General features: G+C 34.6%; 1 protein-coding gene and 1 non-coding gene across 14 annotated transcripts in view; one reads left to right on the top strand and one right to left on the bottom strand.

The window, feature by feature from the left end:
• Window positions 1–19,861, top strand: part of RALGAPA1 (Ral GTPase activating protein catalytic subunit alpha 1) — a 249,000-nt gene that overhangs the window by 20,682 nt on the left and 208,457 nt on the right. The gene's annotated exons all lie outside the window — the stretch shown is intronic.
• Window positions 1,985–2,131, bottom strand: LOC144321484 (U12 minor spliceosomal RNA). Its single transcript, XR_013387138.1, has one exon. It is a non-coding gene; the product is annotated as a U12 minor spliceosomal RNA (small nuclear RNA).

Here is a 19,861-nt window from a genome sequence, read left to right as displayed (position 1 = left end):
AGGCAACTATAAAAAGTAAAGGAGTTGATGGTACAGTAAAAGAATCATGTTAAATATGAAATAGGAATATAAAAAAGAAAGATTGTAGGAATTTGTAATAGTATTTTCCCTTATTCATTGTGATATACTTTCCAAATGTGCATATGTTTATTTTCAGTATCCAAAAGACTTTGTAGGGACATGAATTGAGAAATTATTTTCTATTTTAGAGGTGTAGAACTGGATCCAGAATAGTAGTAGCAGTGTATTTTGATTATTCTTCTAATGTCTGACCACTCAATTAAAAAAACATTATTTTATGGACAGCCCCGGTGGCCCAGCAGTTTAGCACTGCCTTCAGCCCAGGGCGTGATCCTGGAGACCTGGGATCGAGTCCCACGTCAGGCTCCCTGCATGGAGCCTGCTGCTCCTTCTGCCTGTGTCTCTGCCTCTCTCTCTCTGTGTCGCTCATGAATAAATAAATAAAATCTTTTTTTTTAGATTTTTTTAGATTTTTGAAAGTGGTGACAGATACGTAGGTAACCATTGCGTAGAGCTTGTTTGGTGAATTTTCATACTCGTTATGTTTTCTGGACAACTGCACATGGATACGGTATGGAACATTCCTTATTCTTTTGGCCCAGACAGCTTTGTTGAGCCTGGTGTCAATGTGCACATTTGGAGTTCTAATAAAAAGCATGACCATGCTTGTCATGCTTTTTATTATGGCTGAGTATAGCCATTGTGGTGGATGAGAAATGATATCTGATCCTTCATGGCAAATTTCCAGATCTCTTTGAGTGCCTGAGGGGCACGCTTCTTGAAACCCACTCCGTGGATACGTTTGTGAATGTTGATGGTGTATTCTCTGGTCACTACCTCGTTGATGGCAGAACGGCCCCTTCCTCTTCTTGCCATCCTTCTTTGCGGGAGTCATTCTGCCAGGCCCTAGTTGGAAAGGAATAAATAAAATCTTAAAAAAAAACAGATTATTTTATAATAATAGTGGTATACTAATAGCTAGCTAGTTTTTGACCCTGTAAAAGTGAAGGGTAATGCATTTGTTCACAGTAAACATCAGTGGTTAGTGATACAAAAGCTTTTAGTTTCTAGACTTAGAAAAAAAAGTACTTTTTTCCCCAGTCTGATTTCTCTTCTCTTTCTCAGATTCTTTTTCAGACTAGTCTAGAAGTTCCAGTTCTCAGATTCAGTTTGCCAGTTAAGGTTGGGCACATCTCAAATTGGGATGTCATGGGGTTGATTATTAGATTAGCTTAAAGGAATAGATCAGCAAAATAAGGAAGAAACAGAAATCTGCATCCTTTAGCTTTCTTTCCCCCATTTCCCCTTACTCTCTGCTCCTGGCAACCATTAATCCACTTTCCATTTTTATGAATTTGACTATTCTAGATGTTTCATATAAATGGAATCATAAAATATGTGCTCTTTTGTGTTTAGGCTTTTTTGTTACTTAACATGATATTTTCAGGGTCTTAGCATTTAATAATACTTGATTCCTTTTTATGGCTGAATAATATTCAGTTGTATGGATGTACCACATTTTATTTATCCATTCATCAATTGGTGAACATTGGGTTGTTTCCACTTTTTGACTATTAGGAATTATGTACAAACATTTGTGTGGTTGTGTTTTGATTTTTGGGTATACACTGTTCCAGGAATTAAACTTCTGGGTCATACAGTAATTCTATATTTAACTTTTTGAGGAACTGCCAAACCATTTCCAAAGCAGCTGCATCATTTATATTCTACCTCCAATGTAAAAATGAAAATTTCCCACATGCTTGTCATGCTTTTTATTATGGCTGAGTATAGCCATTGTGGTGGATGAGAAATTATATCTGATTGTGATTTCTTTGTTTTGTTTTTGTTTTTCACTTGGAGGCTAATCCTATTTTCTATTTATGGGAAACAAGCATTTCCAGTCTCACTTATTACCTCTATACCAGTCTACTCTTTCAGTGTTAGGGAAAGACAGGCAGATGGTGACTCCATCACTTTGCAAGCCTCTTGCAAAGTAGGCAAGTCACCTTAGGGAAAAAGTTGACCTCAAAAATTTGTGTAGTATTAACAGTGAGGACTTGGGCATGACGTTGAAGCATTATTTTCCTTACTCATTAGTTTAAGGCATTCATTTGTTTTTGATTTACTTCTCCATGATGACTAATGATGTTGAGCATCTTCTCAGGTGTTTATTGGCTATTTGTGTATCTTGTTTGGAGAAAAGTCTGTTCAAATTCTTCCCCTTTTTTTTCTAAAGATTTTATTTATTAGAATGAGTGAGCATGAGCACGTGTGTGCACGAATGGAGGGAATTGCAGAAGGGAGGAGAGAAGCCGACTTCCGTGTTGAGCAGGGAGTCTGACAGGTCTTAATCCCAGGACCCTGCTATCATGACCAGAGCTGAAAGCAGACGCTTAACCCGACTGAGTCACCTAGGTGCCCCCAAATCCTTTACTTTTTAAATTGAGTTAGACTTTATTTTATAGTTGAGTTCTGAGAGTTGTTTATTCTGGATACTAGTTCCCTGTGAAATGTTTAATTTGCAGATATTTTCTCCTATCTGTAAACTGTCTTATTTTCCCTAGATTATCTTTTGAAGCAAAAAAGTTGTGTTTTGATGAAATCCAGTTTATTTTTTCTTTTGTTGCTTGTGCTTTTGGTGTCATTAGTACAAGATAACTGACTAGTTCAAGATCATGTTTTCTTCTTAAGAGTTTTTAAATTTAGTTATACATTTAGACTTCTGGTCCATTCTGAGTTAATTTTTGTGTATGGTATGGAATAGTGGTTCCACCTCATTCTTGTGCACATGGATAGTTGTTCCTAGCCCCATTTGTTGAAAAGCATATTTTCCCCCAATTGAGTTGTTTTAATAATCTTGTTGAAAATTGTTTGACCATTAATGTAAGAGTTTATTTCTAGACAGGTCTATTCCATTCATTTCTGTTTGTTATCCCAGTAAGACACTGTCTTGATTACTGTAACTTTATAGTAAGTTTAGAAATTTGAAAGCATCTGTTCTCTAATTTTGCTCTTACTACTTTCCTTTTTTAAATTAAGGTATAATCCACATACTAGTTTCAGGTGTACAACATAATGGTTCATTATTTGTGTATGTTGTGAAATGATCATCACAGTAAGTCCAGTTAACACCTGTCACCATACGCACGATTACAATTTTTTTCTTCTGGAGAGAGCTTTTAACATCTACTCTGCCCTTTCAGCAACTTCCAAATATACAACACAGTATTATTAGCTGTAGTCACCATGCTATACATGGCATCCCCATGATTTATTTTACAACTGGAAGTTTGTAGCTTTTGATGTTCTTTTTCAAGATTGTTTTGATTAATCTGGGTTCCTTGTGTTTTCCTATGAATTTTAGGATCAGCTTGTTAAGTTCTGTGAAAAGACACTTTGTATTTTGATAGAGATTTCATTGCATCTTTAGATATATTTGAGAGTATTTCCGTCTTAACAATATTACTTATTGTCTCTGACTAAGGAGTATCTTTCAATTTGTCTAGGTCTTTAGACTCTCAGTGATATTTCATACTTTTTAGTGTACAAATTTTACATTTCTTTCATCTCCAAATGTTTTATTCTTTTCATGCTGTGGTAAACAATTGTTTTCTTATTTTCACTTGTGGATTATTCATTGCTAGTGTATAGAAAATACAATTGATTTTGTATATTCATTTTATATTCTGAAACCTAGATGAATTTGTTTCTTAGCTCTTATAGATTTTTGTGTGTGTGGATTCCTTAGGATTTTTTATGTACAAGATCATATCATTTGTGAATAGAGATGTAATGCTTCTTTTTTACTTTTATTTCTTTTCATGAAAGCTTAAGCTCTTTGATTACTATTTCCAGTACAGTGTTGAGTAATAGTAAGCAAAAGGGGACATCCTTGTCTCGTTTATGATTTTAGAGGTAAAGCTTTCAGTCTTTTACCAGTCAGTATGAAGTTAACTTTGGATTTTTCATAGATGGCTTTTATCAGATTGAGGAAATTACTTTCTATTCCTAACTTTTTGAGTGTTTTGTCATGAAAGGGTGTTGGATTTTGTCAGGCACTTTTTCTTCTTCTTTTTTTTTTTTCTTTTCTTAAGATTTTATTTTTATTTTGAGAGAGAAGGAGAGAGTACAGGAGAGGGAGAAGCAGACTCCCTGCTGAGCAGAGAGAGAGCCTGATGTGGGGCTCGATCCCAGGACCCTGAGATCATGACTCGAGCTGAAGGCAGATACTTAACCAACTGAGCCACCCAGCACCCTGTCAAGCACTTTATCTGTGTCTATTGAGACAATTATGTGGTTTTTGACCTATATTACCGTGGTATATTGCAATGATTGATTTTCCTGTGTTGGACTGATCTTGCATTCTAGGATAAATCTCACTTGGTCATGGTATATAGTACTTTTTATATATTGCCATAGTCAGTTTTATGGTATTCAGAATTTTTGTGTCTATATTAATAAGGGATATTTTTCTTGTAATGTCTTTGTCTGATTTTGGAATGAGGGTAATATTGACTTCATAGAGTGTGTTGGAAGTGTTCTTTTTTGGAAGGATTTGATAGGATTCACTATGAAACCATTTGTTTCTGGGCTTTTCTTTAAGGTCAGTTTTCCTTATTACTAAATCAGTGTTTTTACTTCTTAAAGATCTCAGTTTTTTTCTTCTTGAATTGATATTTTATGTTTTCTAGGAATTTGTTCATTTCTTATAGGTTATGTTATTTGCTAGCATACAGCTGCTCATAGTATTGCCTTATGGTATTTATTTCTGTAAGATTGGTAGTAATGTCCTTTTTTCCAATCCAGATTAGTAATTTTAATCTTATCTCTTCCTATCTTGGACAGTCTGACTAAAGGTTTCTATTTGTTGATTTTTTTTTTTTTTTTAAAGAACCAGTTTTGGTTTCATTGATGTTTTTGTGTTGTTTTTTCTTCTCTATTTCAACTATCCTCACTCTTATTTTCATTGTTTCTATTTTTTTTCCTGCATACTTCAGAATTAATGTGCTTTTATTTTTTGTTTTCTAGTTTCTTAAGGTGGAACACTAAGTTATTGATTTTGAGATCTTTACTTTCATTTAGGCATTTAAAGCTGTAAATTTTCCTCTTAGCACTGCTTTAACTGAATGCCATAAATGTTGTGTTTTCATTTTACATGTCAAGATATTTTTTTTCTCCATGGAGTTGAGTTAGTCTAGAATCCTTTCATTTCAGCCTAATGGACATCCTTTAATAATTTTTAGAGGGCAGTTCTGCTAGTAATGAATTCTCAATTTTTGTGTACTTGGAGATGTCTTAAATTCTCTTTAATTAAGCTTTGCTAGATATAGAATTCTTGGTTCCTAGCTTTTTTCTTTGAGTTCGTGTACAGTGTCATCTCAGTGCCTTCTGGCCACCATATTTTCTAATGAGAAATCCGATCTTTTTCTTATTGGGGCTTCTTGTGAAGTGTTGCTTCTCTCGGTGCTTTCCAAAATTTTTTGTCTTGCGATTCTCAGATTATAGGCTAGGTCCATTTTTAAATTTTTTAAGGAACCTCCATATGGTCTTCCACAGGTGCTGCCTCAATTTGCATTCCTACGGACAGTGCACAAGTACTTTTTCTCTACATTCTTGCCAAACACTTATTATTTCTTAAGTTTTTTGTTTTAGCCATTCAAAGAGGTGTGAGGTGATATCCATGGGGGTTTTGATTTGTATTTTCCTGATGATGAATGATGTTGAGCATCTTTTCATGTATCTGAGGGCCATTTGTATGTCTTTGGAGAAATATCTATTCATGTTTTCTGTCCAGTTTTCAGTTGGGGTTTTGTTTTGTTTTTTTTCCGTGTTGAGTTGTGTAGGTTCTTTTTTTTTAGATTCTTTATATATTTCATATACTAAGCATTTATTGAAAATGTCATTCGTGAATATCTTCTCCCATTTAGCAGGTTGTCTTTTGGTTTGTTGGTTGTTTCCCTTGCTGTGCAAAAGCTTTTTATTTTGATGTGGTCCCAATAGTTTGTTTTTGCTTTACTTTCACTTGCCTCAGGAGACACATCTAGAAAGATGTTGCTATGACCAGTGTCAGAGAAATTGCTGCCTGTGCTTTCATCAAGGATTTTTCCATAAACGTGGTCTCACATTTAGGTGTTTAATCCATTTTGAGTTTATTTTTGCGTATGGTGTAAGAAAATGTCTAGTTTCATTTCTTTGTATGTAGCTGTTCAGTTTTCCCATCACCGTTTGTTGGAAAGATTTTTCTTATTGCATATTCTTTTTTCTTTGTTGAAGATTAATTGGCCATACAATTGTGGATTATTTTTGGGCTTTCTATTCTATTCCATTGACTATGTGTCTTTTTCTTGTTCTAATACCATACTGTTTTGATCACTACAGCTTTGTAATATAACTCAAAGTCTGGAATTGTGATACCTACCTCCAGGTTTATTTTTCTTTTTCAATTGCTTTGGCCATTCAGAGTTTTTTTGTTTGTTTTTTGTTTTTTTGTGGTTCCATACAAATTATAGGATTAATTGTTCTAGTTCTGTGAAAAATGCTGTTGGTATTTTGATCGGGAATACATTAAATCTGTAGACTGCTTTAGGTAGTATAGACATTTTAACAATATTTATTCTTCTCATCCATGAGCATGGAATGTCTTTCCATTTCTTTGTGTCAGCTTCAGTTTCTTTCCTCATTGTTTCATGGTTTTTAGTGTACTTTTCATCTCTTTGGTTACATTTATTTCTAGGTGATTTATTCTTGGTGCGGTGTAAGTGCGATTGTTTTTCTTAATTTTTCTTTGTGCTGCTTCATTATTAGTTTATAGAAATGTGATAGATTTTTTTTGTCTATTGATTTTCTATCCTGTGACCTTATTGAACTCATTTATCAATTCCAGTAGTTTTTTTGGTGGAGTCTTTAAAGTTTTCTGTAATTAGTATCATGTTTTCTGCCAGTAGTGAAAATTTTACCTCTTCCTTGCCAGTTGGATGCCTTTTATTTCTTTTTGTTGTCTGATTGCTGTGGCTGGGAATTCTAGTACTATGTTGAAAGTGGTGAGAGTAGACATCCTTGTCTTTTTCTTGAACTTAGGGGAAAAGCTCTGTTTTTCCCCATTGAGTATGAGGTTTGCTCTGGGTTTTCCATACAAGGCCTTTATTAAGTTATGTTCTCTCTAAACTTACTTTGTTGACCTTTTTTTTTTTTCCCATAAATGGATGTTGCACTTTATCAAGTGCTTTTTCTGCATTTCTGAAATGATGATACGGCTTTTATCCTTTCTCTTCTTGATATGGCATATCATATTGATTGGCTTATGATATTGATTTTGTGGTCAATTTTTTTTTTAAAGAAAACAATTTTTTTTTAAATATTTTATTTATTTATTCATAGAGACAGAGAGAGAGAGAGAGGCAGAGACACAGGCAGAGGGAGAAGCAGGCTCCATGCAGGGGCCCCGATGTGGGACTCGATCCTGGGACTCCAGGATCACACCTTGGGCTGCAGGCGGCGCTAAACCGCTGTGCCACCGGGGCTGCCCGTGAATTGTTTTTATAACGTATTTTGGATTGGGTTGCTCTTTTAGTACTTTAGATACAGATTCCTTTATGATCATGCCTAAGTAGTTGGTACCATCTGTTTAGTAAATCTAATCTTTGTACTTCCTCAAGGAGAGTTTCTGTTGACTGTACTTTGTATATAGGACATACTTTTTCTGTGTCTTTCAATTTTTGTTGATAACTTGACATTTTAAATAATATAGTGACTTGGGAAACCAGTTTCTCCCTTCTCTCCGGGGTTTGTTGTTGTTTGTGTTTGTTATTGTTGCTGTGTGTGTGTTTTGAAGGTTTGTTTGTTTTAAAGAGATAGTGTGTACATGAGTTGGGGGGAGGAGCAGAAGGAAAGAATCTCAAGCAGACTCCCTGCTGAGCAGAGCCTGATGCAGGGCTTGATCTCATGACCTTGAGATCATGACCCAAGACAAAAACCAAGAGTTGGACACTCAACTGACCGAGCCACTCAGGTGCCCTATTGTGTGTTTCTTTTATGACTTTACTGAACTATGTGCAGTTTGTTTTTTTCCTCCTTCATGACCATTGACTTTGCTTGCTTGTTTGTGGTCTGCTAATGATTGAACACAGGCTTCTTAAAAGCCTAGATCAGTAAGTTTCCTAATCTTTGCCAAGGGGCTTTGTGTATTGGGGATACTATCAATATTAAACCAGACAGTTTACACTTCTGTTTTAGTCTTCATGTCCTTGTGTAGAGTCTCAAGGTCAGCCAGAGGTGAAAACTTAGGTCTTCCTCTTGTTTCTCCAGAACATATTTGCAGCCCTATGCATGCACATGTCCTTCTGTATTCCCATTAATTTGTCAGACTATTTCAAAGTTCCCTGTGGATAGCTCATTCTCCAACTTTTTTTTTTTTTTTTTTTTTTTTTTTTTATTGTTATTTGGTTTTGGTTAGCTTGTTGTTTGCTTCATCAGTGATCACTGCCTTGGCAGCTGTGGTATTAAACAGTTGCCACTGATTTTTTTTTTTTTTTCCACAAATGTTCCCAGGGAAGAGGTTGTTGCCTTGTGTGGGCTCTGAATTAAGTCAAATAAAGACAACTTTGCAAGTGGGATTTTCCAGGGAGAAGCTAGATAAATCAAATAATGATCAGTCTCTTAAAATGAAGGTTTGAAAGAGCTCCATTCCTGTTCTGACTTCTTCAATGACTGATAAGTGGTTTTCAACTGTGATTGTGGACTGTTGGTTTTCAAGGCTACGAAGAAGATGGGAATAGGGTAAGTTTGAAATGACACAAAGCTCACTGTTCTTATTAAGGTTTATCTATTTTTCTTGGGCAAATGTCCCTGATTGTTACAATCCTTTGGTTAATTTCTAGGTTTTTAAAAGTGTGGGGTTGTTTTTTTTTGTTTGTTTTTTGTTTTTTTTTTTTTGTTTTTTTACTGTTTTGCGTTTTGTTTTCATTGCTTTTATGGAGGAGAAGATTTTTGGATTGCCTCATTCCGCAAATTCACTGATAATTACCTACTTCTAACCTGCTTTTTAACCTATACTTTGTTCTTTTAATTTTTATTTCATATTGAGATATAGTTGACGTACAGTATTAGTTTCAGGTGTACAAAATAATGCTTTGACAACTATATACATTACAAAATGTTCATCATGATCAATGTAATTATCATTTGTCACTGTATGAAATTATTACTGAGTTTATTTCCTATACTATTCATCCTGGTGACTTACTTATTTTATGGCTCGAAGTGTGTATCTCCTTATCCCCTTCACTATTTCACCCATTGCTCCCACCCTCCTCCCCTCTGGCAAACACCAGTTTGTTCTCTGTTTCTAAAAGTCTATTTCTGCTTTTTGTTTGTTACACTATAAAGTCTTACCAACTTTTTTCATTTCATGAAATATTTTTTTAATGAATATTTTTAATGGCTTTCTATTCAGTTGTATGGATGCATCTTTATTTAGTGCCATAATTGGTTTATTTACTGTGTCATAAGAAGTTAGGGATGAAAAAAATAGGTTTGTATGTAATTTGAGCCTGGGCTTTATATTGTTTGCAGTTGGAAACTGGAATTATTTTAAGCAGATCAATGATACAGACGGTTGGAATTAAGTTCAGTTAAACTATTCTGGTAGTAAAATTTGGAGGATGGATAAAAAGGCTAGAATGGTGTGAGAGATAGTAGGTAGAAGACTACTAATTAAATTCAGGCAAGAGACCATGAAGTATAAAACTAAATGGGGGAGGGGTGGAGGATAGAGAGAAAGAAATGTATTGCAGTATTTAGGAAGGTAAACTTGGTAAGAAAATAAATGATTTGTTGAGGGGTAGGCAGTGGGATGAGTGGAGAGAGTTAGTAAGAGTTAGTAATGAATCTGAGAAGACTGTCAAGCTTGAGAGATAGATTTTACTACCAACATAGGAAGGGAATACAAGCACTAGAGAAGATGAGAGGTGAATTTACTTTGGGGGCAAGTTGAGTGTGAGATACTTGTGGAGTTATAATTAGGTAGTTTATAAGCTTGATTCTCAGGAGACGGCATGAAGCTATAGATTTGAGAGATATTTGTATGTAGATAGAGGTCAGCTTTGCAGTATTTAATGAAGGCTTTGGAAGAGGATATATTCCTGATATACATCTACATTTTAAAGGAAGGGTACAGAGGAAGAGAAGTTCGTAATGGAGATGGAAAAGCGTAGAGGAATAAAGAAAAGGGAGTGCTTACCCCCTTTTTTGATCACATTGAAGTTTTAATTGGCTACTGTTGCTAACATTCTCCCAATAATTTTTCTTATACTTTACCTTTACCATCCAGTGTTGTGTTTAGCTCTAAATTTTAACATAACAGCCAATGGCATAGAGTAACATAGAATTTTTATCTTACACTTAACACCAGTTTGGTTTTGTCTTGGTTTCCTTGAATCTTTTTAGTTTAGTTTTTATTTTTTTAATAAGCTGAGTGAAGAGGGAAGATGATACTATTAGGGACTTACCTGTTAAAGTTTCTATAAGAAGAAAACTAGGGATGCCTGGGTGGCTCAGCGGTTGAGCGTCTGCCTTTGGCTCAGGGTGTGATCCCAGAGTTCTGGGATGGAGTCCCACATCAGGCTCCCTAAGAGGAGCCCGCTTCTCCCTCTCCCTGTGTCTCTCATGAATAAATAAATAACATCTTAAAAAAAAAAAAAAAAAGAAAACAATGGATGTTCAATAAATATTACCTTCTTTCCTCCATGTTTTCATAACTATATCAGAATTCTTTTCCTTCTTTGCTATGTGTTACAAGGAAAGCAGCTTGTACCAACTGAATGGTGTTTAACTCCTTACACTATGTATTGGAATGGTTTGCTTCCACAAATGAATTTAATGAGTAAAATTTTAAGTGATGAAGTGAAAGAGGATATATTCAGCCAATATAAGGAGAGAGACTTTAGGGCAGTATGCATACAAGTGAACTAAATCCTCTGAATTCTTGGTATCTTTGACTATTTATTTGTTCTGAATCTTCAAATAATCCACCGCAGTCTCTGTGTAGCTTTCAAATAATTCTTTAAAAATACCATTCTTTTGGAATGAGTTTTATTTAAAATGGTTAGAAGATTATTTTAGGCTGTGGCCTATTGCTTGAAGCATAACTATTCTAGGTGGTGTTGATTGAGGACACAGAATAGCTGATTTGGAGCCATTTAGTAGTTACGGTGACCTGAGCAAGTTCCCTAACCTCACTCAGACTTAGTTTCTTTATAAAATGGAGTTAATAGGGATCCCTGGGTGGCGCAGTGGTTTGGCGCCTGCCTTTGGCCCAGGGCGCGATCCTGGAGACCCGGGATTGAGTCCCACGTCGGGCTCCCAGTGCATGGAGCCTGCTTCTCCCTCTGCCTGTGTCTCTGCCTCTCTACATATATATCTATCATGAATAAATAAATAAAATCTTAAAAAATAAATAAATAAAATGGAGTTAATATACTTGTTTCAAAAACATATTTGTAGAGAATAAGTAAGAGAATGTATGTGTAACTGTAAAAGTGTTATCTCCACAAATGTAAAATATTAAGTAAACATAAGTGATTATAATTGCTTTTGTTTTACACGCACTTAGCTTATAGTATAGTGTTGATAAAACAGAATTGCTTTTGTTCTTAAATGAGGCATTGTACCTGTGTAAATTAGAGTCTTTTTCAGTATGTCTCATTTTCTCAATGCTCATTGTGGAATCCTTGAAGGCAGGAGAATAATCTTTATAGTGTTTTACTTTATAGAGTTGAATGAGACTTAGAAATAATTATTTTGAGGTTATGGTCACTTCCTAATCCTTCCTTTAGGGTTTTCTCTTTTTAGTTCTAGAAGTTATTATCTTGCTATCAGTTGTAGCCAGAATCACATGTCAGGAGCTTTTCTGCAGTTATCTTGAAACATCAGTTTGATGAGGAGATAAGCTACATTCTTAAAACTATTATGCTTGCTTGGAAATTTTAGTAGGTTTTAAGTATGGTTTCTTCAGGACATGTTATTTATATCTGCTTTTTATAGTGAAGTGAGAAGAAAAAAGTGTGAAGAAAAGAACAAACATCTTAAGCGTTTGTACAGGAAAAAGGTCCCTAGATTTATTTTGAATTAAATCACTTTATATTTTGAAAATCACTTTATAAATAGGGAAATTGGCTTGCGTGCCTGGTTACATGGTAAAATACAAGAATGAGCTTGCCATTTTTACTTACTTTAATATTGGTTCATTATATAAAAATGAAAATCAGCTTTAATGATTATTTTCTGGGAGTCCCTATTTCTCATTGAAATTTTTGATTAGTGTTGGGTCACTTGACTACATTTGTGAAAACATTTAAAAATGGTCATTTTGGGATTTTGTTTATGTTGCTTTAAATTCCTTCGTAAATTTGTTATGAGTGCTTTCAGAGATTAAATTTTTATTTTTGTGAAGCATATATTCACATGTGCAACAGGTTTCTGTGGACACAGATGGTCATAGGTTTAGGTATTAAGGAAACATTCTGTGGATTATGGCATATCCTAAATATTACTCCATTTTTGAAATTCCATTCCCTTTCCTCCCTTCACTACAGAAAGCATAATGGAATGAGAATGAATGGAAATTGTCTTGAACCTATATAATTTTTTTTTTTTTTTTTTATGATAGAGAGAGAGAGAGAGAGAGAGGCAGAGACATAGGCAGAGGGAGAAGCAGGCTCCATGCACTAGGAGCCCGACGTGGGATTCGATCCCGGGTCTCCAGGATTGCGCCCTGGGCCAAAGGCAGGCGCCAAACTGCTGCGCCACCCAGGGATCCCCAAACCTATATAATTTTTAAAGTAGGTTTGTTGAGGGCATAACTGATATATTGTAAATTGCATATATTTTAAGTGTACAATTTTTATGTTTCGTTTTTTTTTTTTTTTTTTTTTTATCTGATCTGAGAGTGTGACATTTTGGGGGAATCATTTTTATTTAATGTGATTATTGATATAGCTAGATTAGAGTCTGCTATCCTTTGTTATCTACTTATCCCAGTTGATCATTGTTTCTCTTTTTCTGTCTTCATTTGGATCCATCAAGTATTTTTTTGTTAATTTATATTATCTTCTTTTTTGGCCATTGCCAATACCTTTTCTGTTTTGTTTTATTTTTTTATTTTTTTTTTATTTTTTTTTAAAATTTTTATTTATTTATGATAGTCACACACAGGGACAGAGAGAGAGAGAGAGAGAGAGAGAGAGAGAGGCAGAGACACAGGCAGAGGGAGAAGCAGGCTCCATGCACCGGGAGCCCGACGTGGGATTCGATCCCGGGTCTTCAGGATCGCGCCCTGGGCCAAAGGCAGGCGCTAAACCGCTGCGCCACCCAGGGATCCCCTTCTGTTTTGTTTTAATAATTGCTTTAGTTTTTATAGTATACATCTTTAACATATTAAAGTTTACCTTTGAAGTGTGAATACACAACTTCTTGTGTAAGATTTATAATAGTGGGCTTTTATTTTTTCCATTTTCACTATATACTTTATTTTCATGCATTTTACTTTTACATAATTATAAACCCATAATGCATTGCTAACTATTTTTGTTTGAACAGTTATCTTTGGAAAAGATTGGAAAAATAATTTTAAAAAGCTTAAGCATTTTATCCCGTTGTTACTATTTTCAGTTCTATATTTCTGTCTGATAATATTTCCTTCTGCCTGAAAGACTATCATTTCTTTTTTTTTTTTTTTTTTTACGACTGTCATTTCTACTAGTGAGTCTGCTGCTGATGGATTCTTTCAGCTTTTCTGTCTGAAAATGGTTTTATTTTGCCTTTGTTTTTGAAAGATTTTTACGGGATATAGAATTCAGCTGGACAGGTTTTTAAAGATACATACTGTTTTTATTTGCATAGTTTGTGTTGAAAAACTGATGTCATCTTTATGTTAGTTACTATGTAACTTTTTTTCCTTATAGCTGCTTTTAAGATTTTCTTACCATTTTGATCAATTTAATTATTATGTACCATGGTGAATGGTGAATTTTTCTTCATGTTTCTTGTTTTTGGAGTTTTTTGAGCTTCATGCATATGTGGATTTGTGATTTGCATCAGACTTGAAGATTTTCAGCCATTATTTCTCCAAATATTCTTCTGCCTCTCCTCCTTGGAGTTTTCAGTTACTCCTATATTTAGAGCATTTGCACTATTAATGTGCTTTTTAATTTTTTGGATTATCATTTCTCTGCTGTGTTTCTTTTGGGTAGTTTTATTTATATGGCTTAATTCCAGCTGGTTTACTTTATACCATATACATTGGAGTTTTTATCTATAGAAGTTTAATTTGGATTCTTTTTTTTTATGCTTTCCATTCTCAACTATTTGGATATATGGAATACAGTTAGAACAACTATTTTAATGCCCCTTTCTGCTCATCTTAGCATCTTGTTAAAGTCCAGTTTAAATCTGATTTAATGGGGATGCCTGGGTGGCTCAGTGGTTGAGTGTCTGCCATTGGCTCAGGGCATGATCCCGGAGTCCCAGGATTGAGTCCCTTATTGGGCTCTGTGCAGGAAGCCTGCTTCTCCCTCTGCCTATGTCTCTGCCTGTCTCTGTGTCTCTCATAAATAAATAAATAAAATATTTTAAAAATATGATTTAATGATTCTCTTCATTACGAATTAGGTTTTCCTGCTTTGCATGACAGATAATCGTCAGTTATATATAAGGCATTGTGAATTTTACCTTTTTGGATCCTGGATATTTTGTATACCTATAAATTTTCTTCAGCTCTTTTCCTGTTATGGGATTCAGTTATTGGAAACAATTTGCTCCTTATGTATCTTGTTTTTCAGATATATTGGATGGCTTTAAAGTAGTGTTCAGTCTAGGGTTAAATTGCTATATGAAATACGAGTTTTTCTAGTCTGGTTTGTGGGAATAGGCACTCTTTTTGGCCTTTGTGAGTGCCTCAGACTTTTTTTTTATATTTATTTGTGATAGTCACAGAGAGAGAGAGAGAGAATGAGGCAGAGACACAGGCAGAGGGAGAAGCAGGCACCATGCACCGGGAGCCCGACGTGGGATTCGATCCTGGGTCTCCAGGATCGCGCCCTGGGCCAAAGGCAGGCGCCAAACTGCTGCGCCACCCAGGGATCCCCAGACTTTTATATTTATTCCTTTCTATGATATTCCTCCTTTAAGTGGGGATTAGCTTTCGTTATTCAGGCTTATTATTATTATTATTATTATTATTTAGATTTTATTTATTCACGAGAGACAGAAAGAGAGAGAGAGGGGGAGGGAGAGGCAGAGACACAGGCAGAGGGAGAAGCAGGCTCCATGCAGGGAGTCCGATGTGGGACCTGATCCCATGCCCTGGGCCAAAGGCAGGGGCTAAACCGCTGAGCTACCCAGGGATTCCCTAGGCTTAATTTATTTCCTTTTGGTCAGAGAAAATAGTTTGTGCTATGTTACTCTTGGTACTTTTCTGTTTGTGTCCTTATTTAGTTTTTGTAAATATCCCACTTTTGCAAAGTGATTTATTTTCTATTGGATTTATAGTTTTATTTGTAAAGTACTAATTCTGTTGTTCAAATCTTCTGATTAGTTTTACTTCTGTTAAATGGGGAACAAATGTATAAATCTACCATGCAATTAGTGGGTTTGTTTCTCCTTAGAAATTTATTGGTCTTTGTTTTTTTTTTTCTTTTTTTTTAAAGATTTTATATATATATTCATGAGAGACACAGAGAGGGAGAGAGAAACAGAGACACAGGCTGAGGGAGAAGCAGGCTCCATGCAGGGAGCCCGATGTGGGACTTGATCCGGGGACTCCAGGATCACGCCCTGGCCCGAAGGCAGGCGCTAAACCACTGAGCCACCCAGGGATCCCCTGATCTTTGTTTTTTATATTTTGAAACTTTAAGTGTAAATTTGGAATTAAAGCTTCTTGATAAATACAGTCTTTTATTAAAATACATTAACTGTCTTTAATTGTAATTCTTGCCTTAATTTACTTTGATGCCTATCAAGGAATCAGCATTGGTATTTTTAGTTATATCCAAATGATTTATTTTATCCCTTTAATCATTTTGAGTTACAATTTTTGTTTTTAATACCTTAGATTTTGCAAGTGTCTTAAAATGCAATGTGATTACAACTACATGTCTTAGCTAAAGCATTTAATTCATTAACTTTTTTTGGTAAATACTATATATTTATTTCTATCACCTCCTTCATCTTTATTGGGGTGTTTTTCTTTACTCATTTCTGTTGGCATAAACTTTTCTATATTTTCTTCTCCTAATGGTTAAAAATTTTGTGTTTTGTTACTACTTTTTTTAGAGGTAACTAAAAAATTTCAATAACATACTAATATTAAAGTCTGGAGTTCATTAGTATTTCTATCATCCTTTCAACAAAATAAGATTTCTTTTTAAATATTTCATTTATTTATTCATGACAGACATGCACAGAGAGAGAAGCAGAGACACAGGCAGAGGGAGAAGCAGGCTCCTTGCAGGGAGCCCAATGTGGGACTCAATCCCTGGACTCCAGGATCAGGCCCTGGGCTGAAGGTGGCACTAAACTGCTGAGCCACCGGGGCTCCCCAAAATAAGATCTTAAAATAATCTCTCTAGCATTCATTTCATCTTTGACATTATTGCCTATTATTTTATTTCCTCCTGGTTAGTAACCTTTTGCATTGATAGTTTTTTTTTTTTTAAACATTCAGTTTTTAGATTTACCCATATATTTTCCAGTTTCTTCCTCATTTTTGCTTTTCTTGCTCCTATATGAGTTTGTTTCTCTTCTTTCAGAAATCTCTTGTAGGGATCCCTGGGTGGCGCAGCGGTTTGGTGCCTGCCTTTGGCCCAGGGCGCGATCCTGAAGACCCGGGATCGAATCCCATGTCAGGCTCCCGGTGCATGGAGCCTGCTTCTCCCTCTGCCTGTGTCTCTGCCTCTCTCTCTCTCTCTCTCTCTCTCTGTGTGACTATCATAAATAAATAAAAATTTATTAATTAAAAAAAAGAAGAAATCTCTTGTATTTTTTTGAGTTTGAGTTTTTTCAAGTGTTAAACTCTAAGGATGTTAGAGTTCATGTTCTTTTAATAACATGAACAGTACTTTAGCTGAATATAGAACTTTAGATTGACTATTATTTTTCTTTCTTTTAATATAAAGTTGCATCGTCTTCCTGCCTCTGCCTCTATTGGGCTGATTAGTCTGCTGTTAGTTTTGATATTCTTATGTAGGTGATTTTTGTTGTTTTAGTATTTCCATTTTGGCTTTGGTGTTGGAATGTGTTCATGTGTAGATTTGTGTTTGTCCTGCTTGGGACTCAATATGCCATTTTTAGTCTAGATATATTGTATAGTTCTTAGATATTTTTTAATTTGTTTACATTTTCTTCTTGGAGCTTCTTAGGTAGTTTGTTCTTCTTATCTTTATATTTTCCGTCTTGTTCTCTGTGTTACTTTTGAGTAATAGCTTCAGTTCTGTGTTCTAACTTCTCAGTTTTCTACTTTGTCCTTTTTTCTCTTCCTCCTATTTCTCAATTTCTTCTCCCTTTCCTGTATACCCCTTCCTCCTTTTTTGGAACCTAATGGTGTATTATTTATAATTTATCTGTTTGTATTCTTTTTTTTTTTTTATCTGTTTGTATTCTTAATCTCTCTGTCCCTCTTTATCTATTTTTGTTTTGTTTTGTTTCCTACCTGCTTTCCCCCCACCATGTAAATTTTGTAAATTGGTGATCAAAAATATTTTGTAATAGAGTTTTCATTTGCTGATTAGTCCATTATGAATAGGCAGAGTCAAAAAGAAATTAGCCTAATTTTGATTCCGTATTTTTTATTAGCAAGTATGTAGTTTCGGCCTTTCCTAACATGCTGTGTAAGAAGGAAATGAAGAGAGACTGTTTTGGCTCCTAAGTTAGGTTGTAAAATCTTGAGTTGATTCATGTTTGCTTTTGTTTTGTTTGGATTTGTTATTGTTCTCTCATTTTCTTCTTTCCTCTGGAACATTAGTTACGTTTGAAACCTTAATTTCAGGAAATGTAGAGCCAATTATAGTAGCCTATTCTAATTTCATAGTCTTTGTTACTCTAAACTACTGTGTGGGAAAAATAGAATACTCTTCCTGTTTTTCTCAGTTGTATGTGTTTTTATTTTGAAAGTCTATAAAATATGTTTAATGTTTCATGACTATTCATATCTTCTCATAGGCAGATTAAATTACTAGTGCTGTATTCCTCTTACCCTGGAGGCTGTAAGGTTTAAATCCTTGTCTCTGCTTCTTAATAGCTACTTAAACTCTCTGTGCCTGTTTCCTCATCTATGAAATAGGGATGATTATAGTATTTATTTCATAGTGTCATTGTGAGAATTATAGGAATTTCTGTAAATCACTTACAAGAGTGTCTATAGGAAACATTTAGTTTGTGTTAGCCATTATGTTTTTCTAGTTCTGTGAAAAGTCACACAGGTAGTGTTACTGATAGGAGTGGAATCTGGGTGTTCTAATTCCAATCTAGATGAAGCAATATTTTGCCTGTCAGAAGGTTATGCAGTCTTTTCTAATATAAAAACTTAAAAGCTAATAAATGAATCTAACAATGTTAAAGTAACTTATTTTATCAATAGTACAACACATTTCAGTACCTATGTGCTGAGTGCTGTGTTAGGTTTTGGGAATACTAAGGTGGACACTGTTATCTTCTAAAAAAGCTATAGACTAGTTCTGGAAAGAAGACAAGAAAACATGTAAAACATAGTTACTTCTGTAAGATAGAAATGTATAGAATTCAAGGGACTAGAGAGGAGACGGCATCTGTCCCTTTCTTCTGGAGGGCAGAACAAATGGGAAAACAGTCTTGGGAAATTCCATAGATAGAATGTCACTAAAAAATTATTATGATTATTCATAGAGTAAGATAATACAGGAAAGAGAATTTAAAGTGCTCTCTGTATGTTGTTACTATTTAACTTTATTCTGAAATCTTCTACTGAGCCTTAAGAACATTTCAAGAAATGAACTGATACTGGTACTTACCGTTAATTTGAATTTCATTACAATAGTTTAATTCTTCATTTTACTTCCAGCTTCAAAAATTTTTGATTTGTTTCTCAGTGCTTTTTTCAAATTTATTTTGTTATAAAAGAAATACGACCTTTTTGCAAACACAGTTGAATAATACGAAGTATATATTAAAAGTTATCTATTCCCCTTTTTCTTCAACCTTCTCAATCTCCCTGAAAATAAACCAAACAACAAATGCATAATAGATAATGCATTATACACACACACACACACACACACACGTCTGCATTGCTTTGAATAATAAATTCATGTCTCTTAGTTTGCATTCAGACATTTTAAACATACTTCGAGGCTATTTTTTTTTTTCAATTTTATTTTTATCAAAATGTTTAAACTCTAGCTAAAATGAATTCTTTTTCTGCATCCTGTCGTCTTTTTTTTGTCTTAAGCATAGAATGCCTTTTACTGCTTCATGTTCAAAGTCAGTCCTGTCCTTATAAAAGTCTTTTCAAATAATAAATTCTCTGTTAAGTTTTCCTTCTTTCTCTACCTTCTTTTAGCTTTGAAAGTAATTTTGTGTTTCTAAGTTGTCATTATACTTTGTTACTTCACTTTCAGTACCCAACACTTTCTAATGTGCGTACAGCTATATGTTTGGTTTTTGTGTGCCCTGGACTATACTGACAATTCTTTTAAAGCAATGTTATCTCTATTTAAGCTTTGTAATACTTAAATGCTTACTTATAAGTCTTTTGTTATGTACCTATTTACTGAATAAATGTATTTTAGATAAGATATAATTTCTTTTAGAA

This window comes from Canis aureus, chromosome 9, assembly GCF_053574225.1.
Source record: "Canis aureus isolate CA01 chromosome 9, VMU_Caureus_v.1.0, whole genome shotgun sequence".
NCBI lineage: Eukaryota > Metazoa > Chordata > Mammalia > Carnivora > Canidae > Canis > Canis aureus.
The sequence above is the reverse complement of the archived record's forward strand: the minus strand, read 5'-3'. Positions and strand labels throughout refer to the sequence as shown.